Source organism: Lissotriton helveticus, chromosome 8, assembly GCF_964261635.1.
Source record: "Lissotriton helveticus chromosome 8, aLisHel1.1, whole genome shotgun sequence".
Lineage (NCBI taxonomy): Eukaryota > Metazoa > Chordata > Amphibia > Caudata > Salamandridae > Lissotriton > Lissotriton helveticus.
Genome location: NC_136069.1, coordinates 907151752 through 907169821, shown reverse-complemented (window position 1 = coordinate 907169821; position 18070 = coordinate 907151752). Strand labels below are relative to the sequence as shown.

Here is an 18070-nt window from a genome sequence, read left to right as displayed (position 1 = left end):
AGCCAAATGCTTTTGACTGCACTGGAGTTGCATGCAGCGACCGAAACGTGTAAACGTTGACCCATGAGAATCGCAGGCGAGCAGTACACTGCGGTTTGAGTCACACAAACTTTACGGCAGGGCCGTTGTGCGTGCAGCTGCCGAAAGCCACACGGTCTATACCTACGTCACGAGCGTGAACGCTCGCATTCAGTTCTCTGAATCCATCTCTCTGAAGCAGCTCCCGAGTCTGACGCTCCGCCCCCTTTAGGCCCCACCCTGCGCGCCGCCTCCGAAGACCGTCCGGAGTGTATGCAGGGCCCGGTCCGGCCTCCGCGCCTCCGACTGGGTGGCCCTCAGGCTTTTGAGCCACCATGGCCCGCGGTTTCCTCGTTGGTCCACTATGAAAGAGGTAAGGAGACACCGACCTGTCCGGACGGCTACGCGGGACGAGGTGCTCTGCTCCCAACAGAGCTCTGGGAGGGCGGTTCTTGCTCCTTATTTAATTAATCCTTTCCAAGACAACAGGATGCGCTGCGGTGGCAACTGCCAGGCTTCTATTACAGCACACTGAAATGTATCGGAAGCAAAGGGACACTTGCGCCCTTATTTTGGGTACGAGTTTTGATTTATAAATGTACTCTTGTGCTGTACACATTAACACGTTTCTTGGAAATCCAGTTTTAATACTTATAATTCATTGATGTAGTTAGGACGTAGGACGGTGAATTGCCTGCGCCGAACACGCATGTGTGTTAACGAGCCCATGCTGTTTTCTCCAATTATGCTGCAACGGTCCGTGTGGTGGGAGTTTGAACAATTATTTAACTTTTAAGTAGAGCGAAATTTCGTTTTCTAGGGTTGTGAGGACAGTTATTCAGTAGTGTCTTCGGCAGCGTGGGTATGGTGCACTCTCCTGCAACTGACACTGGGTCTGGCTTGGTGGAGGCGCAGTTTCCACCTGTAGCTACGTGTGGTTTACCTTCGCGTTTTTTCACTTGGGGCGCATCTGGACTAAAGAATGGCTGGTATTATCCAAATTAACTTTATCTGCATGACCCCTTCGCTTATAACTGCATAATATGTTACTGAAAAAAGTAAACACTCCATGTTGTATGCAATAATGCTTCGATTACTAACTTTAAATTTTATTACTCGGATTTCTTCTCTCGCTTGACTTCTTTACATATGGATGCCCTCATTCGAAATCCCTTTTCCCAGCATAACCCCCCCCCCCCCCCTCCTTCTGTATTGTCAACAAGCTCCACTGAACCCAGTAGGCCTAGACATACATGGCGGGAGGGAGGGTGTAAGGAAGGGGATAGGACGACTTGGAGTAATATAATTGCAGCATTACCCCCTCGTAGTCCTTGCTTATCTACCTTGCATGTTGAGATGTATCCAAACCAAAGAAAGCAAGGACAACTGACTAAATGCAGAAAACATCCTTTAATTTCATGAAGAAAACCATGGTTACCCAAGTCAAAAAGGAAGATCATCCTGGAGTGATTCTGAAGTCATTCGATGACTTCAGCCAGGCTATTCCTGCAATTAACTGGGGATATCATCCGAAGCCATCCAGAAGTCTGCCCACAGGGTAAATAATTTAAATGGGATGACTTTATCTAGAGTCATCAGAGAAACTACTCCAGGATTAGGGGCTGATTACTTCAGTGGAAAAGATGTGATGAGCTTGAACTACTGCCAGATGACACCATGATGATTTCAGGAATAGTCTGGATTACTCCAGGATGGGTTCCTGATTATTTAATTGGAATATATGTCCTGATGCCTTACCACTGCAGGATGATCTCAGAATGATTACAGGATAGGTCTGGATTACTCCAGGATGCTCCTATGGGTATTTCAGGATGGGGCTGTGTTATTACAGAATGATCGTGTGATGACTTCAGGACGAGTCAGTATTACTCAAGGATGATCCCAAAATATCTTTAGAATGGGACTACTAATCAATGATGACTTCATGATGGGGATGTATTACCTTAGGATTGGTTCTGGCTGTATTACTTACAGCATGACTATTTCAATATGCGGATGTATTGTTAATATATATGGAATAGTAATGTGTAAACCTTTGCCATACACAAGAAGTTAGGAAATCAGTAGATTTTTAGTTAGTTTGCAGAGCAGATTACTCCAACAAGCATTGGTAAACACATTAGGTTTCACCTATGTGATTAATAATAGGCTGGTTTTTTGTTGTGAGTTGTAGGTTGCTGAGTAGTTGTACAATATAAGTTACAGAAACTGTTAAAGTGTTATGATCATTTATGTACAAAAAGGCAAAATATTGTGCTGTTCCTAGTGGTTTAGTGCTGGTAACCAATAGCAAACTTTTGAAAAAGGAAAGAGGGAAATAATAGAAGTAATTGATGTAATATCAATATTATGTGTTTAGTAAAGTTCTGACAACTTTTGGGCCCAGTGCCACTGCACCATTCAAATCATTCCCCTAATGCCTGCAAGGTAACTTGTGACTGCTTATTTAGTAGTTAAACATAGCAATATTTGATGTTAGAGGAGTCCTGACAACTTTTAGCCCCAGTGCCACTGGACCTACTGCACCATTCAAATCATGACCCTATTGCCGGTAAGGTAGCTGCACTTGTAACTGCCTGTTCAGTAGTAAAATATTGCAATATTTGGTGTTTGGAGGGGTACCTAGAGCTTTGGAACCCAGTGTCACTGCGCCTGCTGTACCATTGAAATGATGACCCTTTTGCCTGCAAATTAACTGCACTTGTGGTTGCCTGTTTAGGAATAACATATAGCAATACTTGGTGTTTAGTAGGGTGCCTGGAGCTTTTGGTCCTGATGACATTGCACCTGCTGCACTATTGAAATCGTGGCCCTAGTGCTTGCTAAATAACTGCACGTGTGACTGCCTGTTTAGTAATAAAATATAGCAATATTTGGTGTTTAGTGAAGTTATGACTACGTTTGGCACTGGTGGCACTGCACCTGCTGCACTATTTAAATCAATCCCTTTCACAAGCAAGGAAACTGCAATTGTGACTTCCTTTGTAGTTTTAAATGTTAGCAATACTCTGGGTTTAGTGGAGTCCCTGGAGCTTTTGGCACCGGTGCCACTGCACCCGCTGCACCATTCAAACCAAGTCGCTTTTAACGGCAAGGTAACTGTGGCTGCCTTTTTAGTATTAAAATATAACATAGTTCTTATGTATTAACTTTATTTTTAACATCCAGCGTTTATTACATTTTAGAATAGGATAATAATGATCAAATAGCTTAGGTTGAAAAAAATCAATCACATAATGCCTACGAAATGCATAGAAAAGTACAGGAGGCATGAATAGGAAATGCCACAAACGTTCTAAGGATAAAGCATCTGGTTAACACAACTAAATAATATCAAGCATTGGCATAGCCAATAGGTCTCGCCTTTGGGAACTTATAAGTGTTTAGCCAGAGACATTGACTTTACCCATGTCTTTAAGCTGTGCTGTACAGATTCTGCAGCATGCTGAAAAGTTATAATAAAGAAGTGGCAGAAGCATTTTTGTTACCTTAGATATGACCAAAAAAGCATTATGTACAACTGGACGACCATATTAAAAAAAGTATTAAAAATAATGCCTTGAGTTTTTTTTGTCCTTTCAATGCTGGCAACTTGGATCTGCCTGTCCCAATGGTTGCTTGTTGTGGGTTCTTTTGGTAATGGGGGGCGGGGCATAAATAACAGGAGGGTGAAGGTCAGTCAGTCAGTGAGAGAGTCAGTCAGTCAGTGAGAGAGAGTCAGCGAGTCTTTTAGCGAGAGTGAGTCAGTCTTTTAGCGAGAGTGAGTCAGTGAGAGAGAGTGGGAGAGTCAGTCAGTCAGTGAGAGAGAGTGGGAGAGTCAGTCAGTCAGTGAGAGAGAGTCAGTCAGTCAGTGAGAGAGAGTCAGTCAATCAGTGAGAGAGTCAGTCAATCAGTGAGAGAGTCAGTCAATCAGTGAGAGAGTCAGTCAATCGGGGAGAGAGTCAGTCAGTCGGTGAGAGAGTCAGTCAGTCGGTGAGAGAGTCAGTCAGTCGGTGAGAGAGTCAGTCAGTCGGTGAGAGAGCCAGTCAGTCGGTGAGAGAGCCAGTCGGTCGGTGAGAGAGCCAGTCGGTCGGTGAGAGAGCCAGTCGGTCGGTGAGAGAGCCAGTCGGTCGGTGAGAGAGCCAGTCGGTCGGTGAGAGAGCCAGTCGGTCGGTGAGAGAGCCAGTCGGTCGGTGAGAGAGCCAGTCGGTCGGTGAGAGAGCCAGTCGGTCGGTGAGAGAGCCAGTCGGTCGGTGTGAGAGCCAGTCGGTCGGTGTGAGAGCCAGTCGGTCGGTGAGAGAGCCAGTCGGTCGGTGAGAGAGCCAGTCGGTCGGTGAGAGAGCCAGTCGGTCGGTGAGAGAGCCAGTCGGTCGGTGAGAGAGCCAGTCGGTCGGTGAGAGAGCCAGTCGGTCGGTGAGAGAGCCAGTCGGTCGGTGAGAGAGCCAGTCGGTCGGTGAGAGAGCCAGTCGGTCGGTGAGAGAGCCAGTCAGTCGGTGAGAGACAGTCAGTCGGTGAGAGACAGTCAGTCGGTGAGAGAGAGTCAGCGAGTCTTTTAGCGAGAGTGAGTCAGTCTTTTAGCGAGAGTGAGTCAGTCTTTTAGCGAGAGTGAGTCAGTGAGAGAGAGTGGGAGAGTCAGTCAGTCAGTGAGAGAGAGTCAGTCAGTCAGTGAGAGAGGGTGAGTCAGTCAGTGAGAGGGTCAGTCAGTGAGAGGGCGAGTCAGTCAGTGAGAGGGCGAGTCAGTCAGAGAGCGTGAGGTTGCATGTATGTCAACATGCTAAACAAAAAATGGAGCGAAAATGGCGAATAGGCTTGTCAAGTCTTCAGCATATCATCCTTGAATCACAAGGTATTATTCCATATGGTTAGTGCCTTCGTAATAATCAGAAACCCGATTTTCTATTCATCCTCAGATCATCAGGAACAATGTCCTTTTGTCAAGTAATCAAATACTCATCCTGAGATCACCAGGATCAATTACATCTTGTAAAGTCATCAGATACTCATTTACAAGTCATTCTCAGATCATCCGAAACAATTGCATCTTGTGAAGTCATCGGATACTAATTTTCAAGTCATCCTCGAATCATCAGGCTCAAGTTTCTAAACTCTGCTGATGACTTCAAGAGCTTGATGTCTGATGATGTGAAAACGACTTCTAAGGTAGTTGGATGATCATCCAATGAATCTGAGATGGCCTCTAAAGTAATCCTGTTAGACCTGGGATACTTCACCGCAGACAAAACCTTAGACCCATAAAGATCCACCACTGTAGAACCCTGAGTGACTATAGTTCTTGATAAATATAGACTCGATCTTTCAAGTGGCTGCCCTACGATCCTTAGCCAAGGAAGCCCCCTGACACTCAGCCGTAGAAGTCAACAATCCTCGAATTGACCTGCCCTGAACGGCAATGGAGATGGGACGCAAAACTGAGAATAAGCCAAGGCAATCGTAGTATGAATCCACCTGTTCAAGGCTTGCGTGGCTGGCTTGCAACCCTTTCTGGCAGGCCCAAAGTTAACAATGAGGAATCTCTCCACCCTCTCCAGGTAAATGAAAACAGCACTCCGAATGTATTTATGGCTGAGGGTACCCCAATATAAATTTCTTTTAGGTCTAGAGGAGGGGGAGAGGTGAAAGATACACTATAGAAGGACCTCTGGACTGACCTATCTGATTTCAACAATGGTATGTCTCAAGATAAACATTTTTACACAAGGACACAGCAGAACTGATTCAATACATACAAAGAAACAGTAGTTAAGGCTTAATTTATCATTTATTTCTTAGTTTATCATTTATTTATTTATTTATTTATTTATTTTTGCAATTTTTAAAGCGCACAAATACCCATACGGGTGTCTCGGCGCTGGTGATCTCAGAGCTCACTAAAGTATGACGGGGGAGTTAGGAGGAGGAGAAGAGCCATGTTTTAAGGTTCTTCCGAAATGTAAGAAGCGTGGGTGAGGATTTGATATGGAGTGGGAGGGTGTTCCACAGTCTGGCTGTGGCTGTCGTGAAGCATCTGTCTCCCCAGGTGGCCTTTCTTGTCCGAGGGACGTTCAGCAAGAAGGCTGCCGAGGATCGTAAAGTTCTGCGTTGCTCCGCAGGGCGGAGTGCTTCTTTTAGAAACCGTGGTCCAGGGTTATTCAAGGTCTTATAGGCTATACACAGAGCCTTAAATTTGATTCGACTCCTGATTGGGAGCCAATGGAGTTTTTTGATGTGGTGGGATATGGATGTGAATTTAGGAATGGACAGTAAGGTTCTAGCTGCCGCGTTTTGCACGGTCTGTAGTTTGTTAAGAACTCCTTCCTGGGCATTCAAAGAAGTGAGTTACAGTAGTCCGTTCTTGAAAAGACTAAAGTGCTGATAAGAGTTTTGCCGGCTGACTGTGGTAAGTAAGGGAGAAGTTTCTTGATTTTTTTGAGGGTGTAAAAAGCGGATGATACGATGGCATTGGCGTGGTGGTGGAAGGTCAGCTTATTGTCAAAGGTGACTCCTAAGTTGCGGACCTTTACCACTGGTTGGGGGGGGGAGCCCAACTCAACTGGCCACCACTGCGGGGACCATGATGGCTGTAATCTCCCGAACGTCATCACCTCCGTTTTGTCGGAGTTGAGTTTGAGGCAGTTTGATGACATCCAGGAGCTTATCGCCCTCATTCCCTCCTGAAAGTTGGCTGCAACACTGGCTCCGTTGTTGTACACCGATAGTACTAGTTGTGTGTCATCGGCGTATGTGGTAAGGGCAATTCCATAAGATTTTATCACCCTCGCTAAGTCCGAAACATAGATATTGAAAAGCGTCGGACTTAGCGAGGAACCCTGAGGGACGCCGCAGGGAAGTGAAAAGGTCTGGGAAGTGAAATTGCCCATCTTGATAGTCTGGGGGCGGTTGGCGAGAAATGATACAATCAGATCTTTAGCTGTACCTCCTATTCCCATGGCTGAGACACGGTCGATCAGAGTGACATGATCGACCGTGTCAAATGCAGCGGAGAGATCTAGGAGTATCAGGACAGCCGCTCCGCCTTTATCCATGGTTGTTCTAATTTCGTCTGCGGCTTTCAGGAGTGCTGTTTCTGTCCCGTGCCCTTGTCTAAACCCGAACTGGGTATCATCAAGCAAGTTGTTGTCATTGATGAATTTCGAAAGTTGGATGTTCATGGACTTTTCGAAGATCTTTGCTGGGAATGGGAGACAAGCGATAGGTCTATAGCTTGCGGGGATGAGAGGATCCAGAGTAGGTTTTTTCAGCAGTGGCTTAATGATAGCCTCCTTCCAGACTGTGGGGTAAATGCCTGTTAAGAACATGGCGTTGCAGATAGTAGACAGTGCGGGGGAGATTGCTTCAGGGATGCGGTTCAAAATAGAAGGGGGGCAGGGATCGAGGGGGGATCCAGATTTGATGCTGGTTATCAGGCGTTGAATGTGGTCCTGATCAACAGGGGTAAAGGTTGTTAAGGTGGGCTGAGTGTCCATAGGGAGTGTCGCCGGTGAGGAACGGGGGGCTGAGTGAGAGAAAGTTTGGAAAATAGAGCTGACTTTTTCCTCGAAGAAACTGGCCAAGGAGTCTGCCAGTGCCTGGGAGCCTTCTATGCGTGGAGTAGGGGGGTCGGATAGAGAATTGACTACCCGAAATAGTTCTCCTGCCGAGTTCTTTGCATGATTGATTTGAGTGGTGAAGTATTGGCTTTTCTCAGTGGTTATCAATCTTTTATAAATGGAAAGGGCATTTTTATAGTTGATTTTGTCTGCAGGGCTGTAATTGCGACGCCACTGTCTTTCAAGGTTCCTGCAGTATTGTTTTTGCTTGCGCAGGGCTTCTGTGAACCATGGGGCTGAGGGTATTTTCCTGTTCCGGTGGGAGGTTTTTGTCGGTGCCAGTGTGTTACAGGCCATGTTTAGGTTTGTCAGGTAGTTGGAGGATGCTTTAGTAGGGTCATGCTCGTTGGGAATATGGTTATCTTGTATCATCTGTGCTAGTTGAGTTAGGTTTATGTTTTTCCAATCTCTGTAAGATGAAGGAGCTGTTGCATTAAAGCTAGGTTTGATGGGGTTTGTTTGGACTGTAAAGCAAATGGCTGAATGGTCTGTCCAAATGAGTGGAATTATTTGGGTGATATTTACCCGAGGGCTATTGGTAAAGATACCGTCTAATGTGTGGCCTGCCTGGTGCGTAGGGGAGGTTATTAGTTGCATTAGGCCTGCAGCTGAAAGGTCTGTGAGAAGCTGCGTAGTGTCGTTGTTGTTCAGAGTCTCAAGGTGAAAATTGAAGTCACCTAGTAGCGTAAAGTGAGGGGCGTCCGCAGCAGCTTCGATTACGCTGCCTATATTAGCTAAAAACTTTGCTCTTGACCCTGGAGGGCGATACATCAGCATGCCCTTGAAGGATGATTTGGCTGAGAGACATAGTGTAAAGATAAGAGACTCGTATTCTGGGCAGGTAAATGGTTTCGTCGTGAGTTTAAAGCGGTCTTTGTAAATTATGGCGATGCCGCCGCCTCTTTTTAAAGGCCTGTCTAGTCTACATACATTGTAATTGGTGGGGGTGGCTTCTCTGAAATCGGGACCTGAGGCATCGTCGCCCCAAGTCTCGGTGATGAACAGGAGATCCAGTTTGTGTGCGTCGATGAGATCGGCGATTTCTAATTTGTGTTTAGGAAGAGATCTGGCGTTTATTAACGCTGCTTGGATCAACGGAGGGTCATTTGTAGAAGCTTTCCCAGTGAGATTGATACAAGTGGGACATCGGAGAGGGCCTAGGATGTGATTAGAATAGCCCAGATGCAGAGGTGCATGGGGTAGAGTAGCGAAGTGCCTGAGTTTTACTAGATCGATGGTGGAATAGGTTAGTCTCACCGTTTGGGTGGGAGGTCGAGATGTAGAAGTCGCATGGGGGTTGGCCGTTGGCCCGTCCTCGGCGCGGACGAGCGCAGACGAGCTTGCCTTATGCGCGCCTTCGGCGCGCAATCGTCGCGCCCGCTGCGCTCGTCCGCTGCGCTTCCGGTTGCAGCACATGATTTATTGTGCTGGCAGTGACCTGGAAGAGGGGGTGTGGCCAGCGCGTGTGGGCGTGTCCGCCGATTGGGAAGGCGGCGTTGCCCTGGCAGCAGTGTACCGCGTCAGCCCAGAATCGGCTTGGCGGTGTGCTGCTCGATCAAGGTGCCAGCAGGGAAATCAGCGATTTAAAAGGTTAAAATACACAGTTATACAGTCTAAAATGCTAACTCCCGGCTTTCCGCCTCAGGAGTGGAGTTCTGAGAACGCTCGCTCTTACTCAGCGCGCGCTCTTTGTAGAGGAAGGGGGCGTGGCCAGCGCGTGTGGGCGTGTCCGCCGATTGGGAAGGCGGCGTTGCCCTGGCAGCAGTGTACCGCGTCAGCCCAGAATCGGCTTGGCGGTGTGCTGCTCGATCAAGGTGCCAGCAGGGAAATCAGCGATTTAAAAGGTTAAAATACACAGTTATACAGTCTAAAATGCTAACTCCCGGCTTTCCGCCTCAGGAGTGGAGTTCTGAGAACGCTCGCTCTTACTCAGCGCGCGCTCTTTGTAGAGGAAGGGGGCGTGGCCAGCGCGTGTGGGCGTGTCCGCCGATTGGGAAGGCGGCGTTGCCCTGGCAGCAGTGTACCGCGTCAGCCCAGAATCGGCTTGGCGGTGTGCTGCTCGATCAAGGTGCCAGCAGGGAAATCAGCGATTTAAAAGGTTAAAATACACAGTTATACAGTCTAAAATGCTAACTCCCGGCTTTCCGCCTCAGGAGTGGAGTTCTGAGAACGCTCGCTCTTACTCAGCGCGCGCTCTTTGTAGAGGAAGGGGGCGTGGCCAGCGCGTGTGGGCGTGTCCGCCGATTGGGAAGGCGGCGTTGCCCTGGCAGCAGTGTACCGCGTCAGCCCAGAATCGGCTTGGCGGTGTGCTGCTCGATCAAGGTGCCAGCAGGGAAATCAGCGATTTAAAAGGTTAAAATACATAGTTATACAGTCTAAAATGCTAACTCCCGGCTTTCCGCCTCAGGAGTGGAGTTCTGAGAACGCTCGCTCTTACTCAGCGCGCGCTCTTTGTAGAGGAAGGGGGCGTGGCCAGCGCGTGTGGGCGTGTCCGCCGATTGGGAAGGCGGCGTTGCCCTGGCAGCAGTGTACCGCGTCAGCCCAGAATCGGCTTGGCGGTGTGCTGCTCGATCAAGGTGCCAGCAGGGAAATCAGCGATTTAAAAGGTTAAAATACACAGTTATACAGTCTAAAATGCTAACTCCCGGCTTTCCGCCTCAGGAGTGGAGTTCTGAGAACGCTCGCTCTTACTCAGCGCGCGCTCTTTGTAGAGGAAGGGGGCGTGGCCAGCGCGTGTGGGCGTGTCCGCCGATTGGGAAGGCGGCGTTGCCCTGGCAGCAGTGTACCGCGTCAGCCCAGAATCGGCTTGGCGGTGTGCTGCTCGATCAAGGTGCCAGCAGGGAAATCAGCGATTTAAAAGGTTAAAATACACAGTTATACAGTCTAAAATGCTAACTCCCGGCTTTCCGCCTCAGGAGTGGAGTTCTGAGAACTTATTTCAAAAAGCCATTTTTTTGGTTATTTTTCAAAGGAGATTTTTCTTAACATATACAGAAAACAAAAATACACATTTATCATTCCTATGTAATAGAAAAGAATAGTTTAGCAAATGGTACAGACACAAAATATCAAATAGCAACCCCACCTAAACATTCCATGATAAAAATAAAGTTAAAAGAAGACAACTTAAATATCAGTCTCACCAGTCATACATACTAATTCTAACATACTATGCACAGAGAATCTAGAAAAACAGACAACCAATTTAGTTATACAAAGGACCCCCAAGGGGGGATATATTTTAGATGTTATACATAGGTGTCAAGTCCAAATTTGTCTTTTTTTTTTTTTTTTTTTTTCTTTCTTTTTGGGGATCCTTTTCAGTTGGAATTTCAGTTGTCTGTGAGTGGCCACGTACATTTCGGTGTAAGAGATACAATTATGCCACCTTCATCAGGGCCAATAGGTATACAATATGCTTGAAGGTAGGGGTGTCTTCACATCTGTAATTAATACAATATTGATATATATGTAACTGCTAAGTCATTGTTGCTCATACTTCTTATTTAGTTAGTTATGATTAGTAATGACCGTGAACGGTGCTAAAAAGGGAAAAGAGAACGTGATCAGAAGACAAAAATAAGACAAGAGTGATCTCAGTAACATTGTTATTGAAATGAATAAAAAGTCTCTGAAGTGATTTTTTCAAAAAGATAGATGAGAAAATAGTATCAGGTGTGCATAAGAGATAGAAAATAGATTTCTGTGAGGAGTGGTGTCTCCTTAAAGTCCCCAGGGGATGTAAGGATTCCTAATGTTATAGTGAACTTCCACCAAGAAATAGCCGAGATGTATGTATTGTCCTCACCTACTTATGCTGTACAGACAGCGCTAATTCCAGGTTGTATAATAAGTTCACGATTTTTTTAGGAAGATTTCTGTAAAAATTTAAGTTGAAGAGAAACATTTTAAATGGAATAATGAGCCTCTATTTAAGAATATTACAATTTAAATCTGTTGGCTTGGATACCTACAACAGTATAAGGGTCCAGGCCAGAAAAATTGGGGGTCTTTATATGCTTTCCCCAAAGCTGCAATATCTAATCCCGTATCACAGTATAGGGACAGACAACTCGTCTCTTTCCTCCTTCTATATGTTCTGATAGGAAGATTCTACAGTTTTGAAAAAATGAATATTTTAAGAGCATCAACATAAACTGAAACCAGTTTCCGTTAGAAAAACACAAGATAGTCCTCACTGTGATCTCACCTTTTGAAAATAGTCTGTCTCAGAAAGAGAAAGATACAGTCGATTGATATCATTGAAGTGTATTTCTATATTTTGATAGCTGTGGTTTCAACCCAGAGCGAGTAATCACTAAAGGGCAAACAGAGGGACAGCAAATGAAACTATCTGGTTAAGTGTTTGTCATTTATACATGTCCATATGAAAAAAAAGTTTCCATAGGAGTCACAGACTTAGATAAAATCTTTCATGGTAGAATGAATTGGCATCCTAATGACGTACACAGAGCCGTTATTCTCTCTAGACAAGCAAATTGTTTTAAATTTAGCCCTGGAGTACCTTCCTATGCATTGATATCCCATGGTATCGCCCGTATGAAATATACCTTATGTTTATCTGGAGGTTTAAGCTTGTATTCATACTGGTGTTTTAACAGAGGAATGAAATATAGCTCCCCAAGTTAACATTCATGCCGGGTAAGGCTGCACCTCAAACAGAGCCAGTATTAATGTATTACATATAATGCGGTCTGCCAAGAAAGCAAAGAACGCATTAAAAGAAGCGATAAGCTTACTACAGAGATTGGCTATGCGGAACATGATGTTACATCAGCAAGCTATAAGGCCGTGTTGGCGGCTAAAATGTAGTGCTCCGAAACGAAAAACCGTTCCATGGTGCCTTGCTGCGGAAGTTAGGTTTGGAAAAATTGGCTATTAGTAGCACGCTAGCTAGAATATATTGGACCAAACAGACTTGCTAGTGGTTTAGTATGACTGCTAGTTAAACAGCATTAGCCCTCCACATTTACCGCAGTAATCTACACAAATGAAAGAAGCCGGGCGTAACCTCTCTAAGGTGGATGCAAAAAGTTACCTCATGTGGGTGGTCTGTTCTTTCCTCTGCTGGCGTAATCTATAATGCAGCTGGCCGGTGTAACGGGAGCGCAAACAGTTTCCGTTTTTAAAGGGGAGAACGACTAAGCTCCTACTGAGAATCACGTGATATAATTAGGTATGCCTTCCCTATTTGCCGTGTAGTAGAAAGCGGGCCCACGTAAGTAGTATTCTCAAAGCAAGAAAGAGCTGAAATGCTGCCGCCATTTCTAAGTGGTGTTATACAGCTTGTCGGCCAATACTTCAAAAATATATAAATCAAGCAGAGGTTCTCAAACGAAATCTCTATTGAGAAACTCAACGGTTAGTATATATAAGATTATCATCACTAATAAGTATATTCGATTTTACTGAGACAAAAACACGGGGAACCAAAAAACTGGTTATGTCGAGTGTGTCTATATAGTAAACACCCAACGGGCATAACGTGCAATAGTCAATAGTAAAACGGTGATGATGACCCTCTAACAGTATGTCTCCAAAAGGTTGAAATGCTCTCTAGGGACAAATAGAGATGCCATTCCTTTTTATTGTTAGAAAGAATGTAGTCCGTGGGGCAAACTAAAAGGCAAAGGACTCGTAAAGGATAGTACCTAGTGCTTTAGAAACCGAGAAAGACCTATATCAGACCTACATTAGATTACTTATCTGGGGTTTCTACACATATGACCATCTAGTGTTACCTCATGTTGTGTATGGCCCCAATGTCTATAAAAACAAAATTAGTATCTGATAATAAAATGGCAAAATAAACTAGCCTTAGAGGTGTCGGATAAAGATAATTTTGTAATCAACCACAAAAAATAGCGTATTTCATTTGGTAATTATCCAAATGATTTCCTCATTGAGACCATGGCGCACAGTGTTAAGGGTATAAATCCAATATGTTTTTTATGTTGCTTCCTGAGTTTAGTGGTGTCCAAACCTGGTTTTATATTGACATGTTCCAGGATTAACCAGCGCATTTCATTTTCAGTGTGATTCTGATTTTGATAATGACTAACCATAGGGGCATTCAATTTACCAGTCCTAATAGCTGATTTGTGTTCTGAGAATCACACCCGAAATTCTCTAGAGCTTTCACCAATATGTCCGAGTCCACAAGGACATAGGATAAGGTAAATGATGTTGGAGCTTCGACAATTATTCATCGTTTTAATTTTGCCGGATTTTTTCCCATAACTCCAAGTTGGACTGATGATGGCTTGATCACATGCGTAAAGTAAAACAATGGATGTGTACGGGTGCTGCACTCTCTTAATCAATGTTTTGAACGTTAAGCCAATACGTGTGCTGCGCTAGATTAGTGCCTGCTCACTGTATAATAACGAAATGTATGGCCTGGTATGGAAACCAGGACTCTAGCAAGCACTAAACAATAATTTCAATTCTCCAATACCAAATTCAAAGTTGATTTTATCTCATCATCAACAGTATATCATTAAACATTTACTTGAATTACATTAATTGTCATATAATCACATGTAGTCTATTTGCAGAAAAAATACTCAGTTGAATAATAAATGAATCATGAAATATTTTCCAAAACAATTCAACAACACCCAATGCATTTCGGGGCAAGAGCCCCTTCGTCAGGGGTCTGTCATGAAAGAAAGGATGAAAGAGAGAGAAAGGAAACTGTTACTTTTGATGCTTATATGGTCTATGGCATTTCTATGTGTTGGATAACTTGGTGATTCTTACCATAAAAATAAGATTTCATAGCCAATCGAAGATTGGAAGATAATGCTTCATGCGACTGCGTGAATTCTGAGGGATAGATAAATAATGAATGTAATGAAATGAAATGGGCGAGCCACTACTTATGGTAGTTTAAGTGTAAGCACCCGTGGGTGCTTGTGAGATAAAGATATTACCTGAGTATTCTCGTGTGGCCAAACTGTAATAACAAAACACCAAAATCAAGCTTAGGAAAGACGTAAAGGAACATGCTCTACACAATATCCATAAAAACGTATAATGGAGCTCACCTGGATAGAATTATTCTAGCCAGTCAATCCTGTGAAAGTTAAACAAAGCTAAATGAGCATTGTAATGCGTTAGCGATTTCGGGATGTGACTGTGCTCTCCTGAGTTAAAAAAACGTGTTTACCTTCTGACTTTTAGGCAGCGTGTATCGCCGTCTTGTGATCGGTAGACCGTCTTTAAACTGTGAGTAAGAAAATATGAGAATCTTCAAAAAACGGTTCTCTTGAATTCGAGCTGTTTATAAAGGGGTTTAGATGCCAGCTCTGAAATTAGAGCTTACCGGTAATTACGAGGAAGTCTCCGTGTATGTAGTCTGACCGTGCGTCCATATCGGCTGAGTCTAAGCCTTTCTCTATTGCTTATTTACTTGTGAGTGTAGGTGTAACGGTAGAAGAAGGACTATAAGATGTCCTGTTTAAACCGCCGCCATTTCTGAACGGTGTCAATTCGTATGCACTTAATGGTGTAAGCTCCACGATGTTATGTGAATTCAGACGCTATGTGTCAAGAGAATGCGGAAAAGATTAAAAAGTGAAATTAGAAAACGGATAATAGCTGAACAAAATATAACAAATATTAATAACCAAACACAGCAGTTAATATTTGCATTTTCCTGCCTATTTACAATCTTATTAATTGGTGAGTAATCCCGCAGTAAATTTCTCATTTATTAACTCAGTGTAATTTAATGAATGCACTATGGATCAGTATGTGGTTGTGTGCAATGGGCGCTCGTGTCACTGCTAGGCAGAATCCCTCGAAAGTCTAGTAGTTTAAATGTTTATAAAAAGCAAACCATTTCCATTTTATCATTGAGCCCATTGGGGGTCAAAGTTTGTAATTTGCGAATCCAAAAGGCTTCCCTCTGGAGGAGGGTCTTGGCATTATCATATCCTAGACATTGCGGAACCAGCTCAATAATTTGGAATCTGAGTTGAGCCAGAGTATGTCCTGTGTCAATCCAATGTTTCGCCAGTGGAGAAGTACTATTTTTGTTGCGGATCCGGCTTTTATGCTCAGATAATCGCACTTTGATTTTTCTATCGGTTTTCCTGATATACAAAAGTCTGCATGGGCATTTAATTGAATAAACCACATGCTCTGAGTTGCAGTTCGTAGTATGCCTCAGTGGTATTTTTTCACCTGTACGTGGATGTAGTAAAGTACTTCCCAATATAGCATACACGGAGACTTCCTCGTGATTACCGGTAAGCTCTAATTTCAGAGCCGGCATCTAAACCCCTTAATAAACAGCTCGAATTCAAGAGAACCGTTTTTTGAAGATTCACATATTTTCTTACTCACAGTTTAAAGACGGTCTACCGATCACAAGACGGCGATACACGCTGCCTAAAAGTCAGAAGGTAAACACGTTTTTTTAACTCAGGAGAGCACAGTCACATCCCGAAATCGCTAACGCATTACAATGCTCATTTAGCTTTGTTTAACTTTCACAGGATTGACTGGCTAGAATAATTCTATCCAGGTGAGCTCCATTATACGTTTTTATGGATATTGTGTAGAGCACGTTCCTTTACGTCTTTCCTAAGCTTGATTTTGGTGTTTTGTTATTACAGTTTGGCCACACGAGAATACTCAGGTAATATCTTTATCTCACAAGCACCCACGGGTGCTTATACTTAAACTACCATAAGTAGTGGCTCGCCCATTTCATTTCATTACATTCATTATTTATCTATCCCTCAGAATTCACGCAGTCGCATGAAGCATTATCTTCCAATCTTCGATTGGCTATGAAATCTTATTTTTATGGTAAGAATCACCAAGTTATCCAACACATAGAAATGCCATAGACCATATAAGCATCAAAAGTAACACAGTTTCCTTTCTCTCTCTTTCATCCTTTCTTTCATGACAGACCCCTGACGAAAGGGCTCTTGCCCCGAAATGCATTGGGTGTTGTTGAATTGTTTTGGAAAATATTTCATGATTCATTTATTATTCAACTGAGTATTTTTTCTGCAAATAGACTACATGTGATTATATGACAATTAATGTAATTCAAGTAAATGTTTAATGATATACTGTTGATGATGAGATAAAATCAACTTTGAATTTGGTATTGGAGAATTGAAATTATTGTTTAGTGCGTGCTAGAGTCCTGGTTTCCATACCAGGCCATACATTTCGTTGATCACATGCGTGGCATGTTCCACATCTGTGATTTCCTGTAGGTAATGGACGTCCGTCCATTGTACTTTGACTGGGTTTTGGACCAGTTCTAAATCTACTGTGGACCAGTTTGTCCTTGAGGTTTGGATTCCTACCAACACTACTAATGGTCTGGGCAGACTAGTCTCCTCTTCGTTGGTGTTTTAAAATTCTCCAGTTTTTGTCTATCACTCGTCTGATTTGTTGATTCATATTAGAGTGGTCTACCACACAGACAAGCATGTCTGTGGCTTTTTTAGAACTGGAATTAAAGAGTCTCCCTATTGTAGTATTTGGCTCTTTTGAGGGATTGACGAATAAGTCTTTTAGGGTAACCCCGAAGTAATAGACGATTTTTACGTTTTTCAGCATGATACATAAAATCCCGAGTACTAGTACAGTTTCTGCGAATCCGTAGAAACTTCCTGAAAGGGATTGAATCTTTCTGACAAAGGGGGTGGAAACTGGTATGTTCCAATATAGTATTTTTAGCTGTGGGTTTCCTAAACAGACTCACCACGAGCTCTCCTTCTTTGTTTTTGATCCAAATATCAAGGAATTCTACTTGTACCGACGAATAGTTGCTTGTGAAACTTAAATTTTGATTAGCTAAATTTAACCAGGCAACATAATCCTGCAGTGTCTGTTCTGAGCCCGTCCATACAAAAAAAATATCGTCGATAAATCTATGCCAACTAGTGACATTTTCAAAATAGGGGGCTACCTCATTAAAAACATGTTGCCTTTCGAATTCGCCCATAAAGATGTTTGCTATGCTTGGGGCTCAAGATGCGCCCATACTTATGCCCTTGATCTGTTAGAAAAGATCTTTTTTAAAATCAAAAAAATTATTTTGTAAGACTATTTCGAGGCACTCTAAAATGAATCTATCTGGTCTATCCCCCGGTGTCCTAGCTAGGAGCGCTGCCACCGACTCCATAGCTAAGTCCTGGGGGATATTCGTATAGAGCGACTCTATATCAAGGGTAACTAAAAATTGGGTGGCATCATTGAAAGGCTTGTGTTCTAGGACAGATATCATATGTCCTGTGTCTTTAATGTAGGACATGTAGGTCGCAGTCAAAGGACATAAAAAAGTATCTATATATTTTGAAAGAGGTTTGGTACTGGAGTTAGTGGTAGACACAATGGGCCTCAAAGGCGGGTCCCTTATATTTTTATGTGTCTTCGGTACTCCATATAGC

The 18070-nt window shown here is 43.7% G+C and overlaps 1 protein-coding gene across 4 annotated transcripts in view; it reads left to right on the top strand.

Annotated features, from left to right (window-relative positions):
• The first annotated feature begins 205 nt into the window (after nucleotides 1-205).
• ARL13B (ARF like GTPase 13B) overlaps nucleotides 206-18070 on the top strand; it is a 669439-nt gene continuing 651574 nt past the window's right edge. For all 4 annotated transcript variants that reach the window (XM_078657718.1, XM_078657719.1, XM_078657716.1 and 1 more), the window contains exon 1: nucleotides 206-391. The gene's annotated coding sequence lies outside the window, so the exon portion shown is untranslated. The remainder of the gene's footprint in view (nucleotides 392-18070) is intronic.